Below are 4,177 nucleotides of genomic sequence, written 5' to 3' on the forward strand. Positions count from 1 at the left end.
TGTTATGTTATTGTCTGAGGATAAATGTAGTCCAGTTTCATCATTTACATTTAAACAATAAAAGATTAAAATTATGAAACAACATAAGGTTTGATGCTCCTTGGGTTAAATAACACTGAATGGTTCAGGTTTCAGTGTTTTTAGGCGAGTTTTAGCGCTTTGTAGTTTGTTTTTGTCCGCAAAGAAAGTTTGTGTGACTGCCGCACATTTTCACAGCAGGTAAAGTGTTTGCATACTGTATATTTATGTTCATTTTTATACATGCCGACTTGTGCATAAAATAGGGCATTGCACATTTTTTGTGTGTACACACACTTTATACATGAGGCCCCTGAAGTGGGGAAGCTTGCACCGTGGGGGTGTGGGCACCATTGGGAAAAGAATATTGCAGAAATACTGAAGCAATATCTGTGGTCATCAGTCCGAAACATAAAGCTTGGGCACAAGAGGGTCTTCCACATAGGATCTAATCATAATCATATCATAGGTATTAAAGTATCTTAAAGGCAAAACAGTGTTTGTTTTGTAGTGATCATCACAAAGACCTGATCTTAGTCCCACAGAAAACTTGTAGATCGAGGAGCAAAAGTGTGTGTTAGTCCAACAACCTACACGCCTAATCAGTTCAGCTACACCACTTCTGTCAAAAGGAATGGACAAAATTCCAGCAAATTACAGTGAGACGGTTGTGGAAGGATAAGCAAAACATTGGACCCAAGGTGAACAGAGTAATTCTATCAAATACTAAGAAAATTGATCCAGATGTCTGAATTTGAAGAAGTAAGAAGCAATGCACAAAAGCCTTTGTCTGTTTTGTGAAGAGATTAAACTGCAACTTTTTTGCAATGCAGGGAAAAATCCCAGAATACAAAGATCTTCTCTCTTCACACAAGTCAAATTACATTCCAATGATAGCTTTAGCTCATCTTGATATTTTTTCAACTCACCTCTTCTGTTGCTGAGGACTCTGTTGCTGGATCTCAAACTTTTTCTGTTCCTTCATCAGCTAACTGACAGTGAGACAAAGGCACCAGTACAAATACCAGCATAAAAAACAACTAAACACAAATCAATGCTGATGATGGAGGCTTTGACAGCAGACGGCTTTGTTAATAATCCATTAATCCCTGTCAATCACCAAATGCTTCCTCTCATCTGCTGATCTCTCTGCAGTGATGGAATTTCTGTCGTCATTTCCTCCCTGTTATATCACGTTAATTCATCTGCAATGCCCTCCCATCTGTCTGTTCCTGAATAGTTTAGATTATATAAAGAAAGTCAGCTTAGTGTTCACAGTCTCTGTGATTGCATTTTTCAGAAAACATCAAGGAATCAATGTTATTTATTCTGTAAAGTTTATGATGGCAGTGCCTTACAAAAGTAAACTATACTTGTTTTTTTACTTTTTTACAATTAAAAATAGGAAAACTAAGGTATACATTTCTGTCCAGTCCCTTTATTTTGTCACCATTAAATAAAATCCAAATCAACCAATTAGTAAAAAAAAAAAAAAGAAAATACAGTCCAGCATAATTTAATCTATGTATTAAAGCTGCAAGCAATTAAACAAATATGAACATAAAAAAGTTGCATACTGCAGCTTTAAGGAAAAGGTTAGATTAGTAAGTCATACCATCTATTTATATGTATACTTAAATATATCTACTTACATTATACACACACCTATCCATCCATCCATCTATCTATCCATCTACATACACACACATACTTATAACTACTACATATCAAATTCTATTAAGTAATTTAGTTCTTTTGAAATCGAATAATAATTTGTATATATTTACTACCCAAGTTCTTCAATAACTACTAGACCGTCATGAATCGCATTACATACCAGTAGGTGGCGGTAATTCTATTTCACGTTTCTTGCCAACCGCCAATAAAAATCAAGAAGATTGATTTTTAACAAAAACATTTATTAACAATTATCTTACCAAAATAAATACATACTTTACACAATTAGATACACAAACAGAAAAAAACAACACTCACAAAACAAAACAAAATATTTACATCAGCAGCTTGTTAAATACTAATTCTTTTTCTTCAGAAACGTTGCACAATACTTTCTTGAAACCCCACAATTGCAAGAACTATTTAAATCTCCAGTGGCTCTGTGGAAGCAAAACTCCAGCCTTAACCTGGCTTTAACATTACATTTCCACAGAGCCACTGCATCAAGCTGAGGTCCATCTTGCAACYTGTCACGTCTTGTTTTATAAATAGACATTTTTGCTTCTGCAATTAAATAATTTAAAAGGCGGGATTTAACACTCGTGGCTCGACTGTAAGGCACACCGTATAAGAAAATAGAACTAGTAAAAACCACACTAAAAAATCTCGCTAAAAAATTTAAAAGACTAGTCAAACGTGTACAATCCATAAAAACGTGAAAAACATTCTCGGACAAACTGCAAAATGGACACTCATTTAAAACCCCAGGACTGATGACCAATAAAAACGAGTTTGTGGCAATGGCGCCATGAAGGATCCTCCATTGTAGGTCACCAGTCCATTTTTATTGGAGGCTTGTGTAAAGTCCTCCACTGTGGTTTCAGTCCTCCAAATTTGCCACTCCAGACACAGCTTGGCCTTCCTTTAAGAGTTCTTTTGTTCATGATTTTGACACAGCATTTGTACAGTGCCTTTGGACTGGCCTTACATAAGTCCATGTCTGGTACGTTGCTCTGCAGCAGGGGCCCACTGTCTTCCTCAAAACCTGGATCTAGGACCACGTCCGGAAACGAGTTCTTTGGGTCAAGCAGGCACTCTTTTGTTCCTTGTAGCTGCAGAAGCCGTCTCTCTTCAGCCGTCAGTCGCTCTTTCAGTCGCTCCAGGAAGCGCTTTACAAGTCTGGCAGACCGGACTCCAAGCAGCGAGGCAACCTCCAGGATGCCAGAGAACTCTGGGCCGGCTACCTGCACTAGACGCCGCAGGATCACCGTTCCGGATCTGGACAAGACCTCTGACAGTCCAGGCACGCTGCTGTCGCTGACGTCCAGTTTTGCTCCGCACACTAGAAGTTCTTCTAAAAGCCAATGCAGAGTAATACATGTTTTTGCTCTTTTCAATTTAAAAAGAACACAGGATTTAAAAACATCCCGATAAAAACGAGGCAACCCTTTTAACTTTAAGAAACTAAAATCAGTTAAAAACAGATTTTAGTTTTTAACTGATTTCAAAATTAACATGTCTAAGGATGCAACTGGCCACATCTGTCCACACAGGAGAACCTGTTAAATATTTCTGTAAAAACTGTAAACAAAAAGTAGCTGTTCTACTGGCCAGGTGAACAAGGCCATGGCCCCCCTCCTCTCTCGATAAAAACAACACAGACTGTGGCACCCAGTGTAGACCAGTCCAGACAGAAGAAGTCGACCATTTCCGACTGTATTTTCACTAGCAGGCCAGGAGGTGAGTCTAGGACAGAAAGCTTGTGCCACAACTGTGATGCTACAAGGTTGTTTAGGACCAGCACTCTACCTCGATATGACATTTGAGAGTGCAGCCATTTCAATTTTGACAGTTTATTTTTTATTTTTTGCTCGACATTTTCCCAGTTCTTGCCAACAACATCTTTGCTGCCTAAAAACACACCAAGATACTTAAAACCATCTCTTTTCCAGATGAGACCTCGAGGGAGAACCGGGAGCCCAGCAGACCACTCACCAACGGCCGGGGCTTTGCTCTTTCCCCAGTTCACCCTCGAAGCAGATAGTGCAGAGAACTTCTCTGTGATCTTGGTTAAAATGTTGACATCTTGTTGATCTTTTATAAAAACAACATCGTCAGCGTAGGCAGATAAAACCATACCATAAACACTCGAGCGCATTTTCTGGAGGAGGGGTTCCAGGAATAGTGCATGGAGCATCCCCGAGAGAACGCAGCCCTGTCGAACGCCTCTGCACACCCTAAAAGAAGCACACAGGCTACCGTTGATCTTCAGCACACTCTCAATGTCACTGTACAACACCTGGATCTTGGCAATGATCCAGGTGTCATTGCCTGGATCAATGACAACTGATCCAGACAATGACCCCCCCCCCACCTGGAAAACCCCCTCATGGTTTTCCAGAGGAAGCCATGTTCAATGCGGTCAAATGCCTTTTCTTGATCTAATGAAATCAAGCCAGTTTGTAAACCCAATGAACCGTAA

General features: G+C 39.6%; 1 protein-coding gene and 1 long non-coding RNA gene across 4 annotated transcripts in view; one reads left to right on the forward strand and one right to left on the reverse strand.

The window, feature by feature from the left end:
• Positions 1-1,175, reverse strand: part of LOC103468140 (leucine-rich repeat-containing protein 4) — a 25,292-nt gene extending 24,117 nt beyond the window's left edge. The window contains exon 1 of one of the 3 annotated variants that reach the window (XM_008415006.2): positions 948-1,172. The gene's annotated coding sequence lies outside the window, so the exon portion shown is untranslated. Of the gene's footprint in view, positions 1-947 lie in introns of all 3 variants that reach the window. The other 2 variants (XM_008415008.2, XM_008415007.2) reach the window with 2 other exon arrangements.
• LOC103468139 (uncharacterized) overlaps positions 1-3,841 on the forward strand; it is a 10,060-nt gene extending 6,219 nt beyond the window's left edge. The window contains exon 3 of the long non-coding RNA XR_534163.2: positions 3,648-3,841. This is a non-coding gene — a long non-coding RNA (uncharacterized LOC103468139). The remainder of the gene's footprint in view (positions 1-3,647) is intronic.
• The last annotated feature ends 336 nt before the right edge of the window (positions 3,842-4,177 follow it).

Source organism: Poecilia reticulata, linkage group LG8 (genome assembly GCF_000633615.1).
Source record: "Poecilia reticulata strain Guanapo linkage group LG8, Guppy_female_1.0+MT, whole genome shotgun sequence".
Lineage (NCBI taxonomy): Eukaryota > Metazoa > Chordata > Actinopteri > Cyprinodontiformes > Poeciliidae > Poecilia > Poecilia reticulata.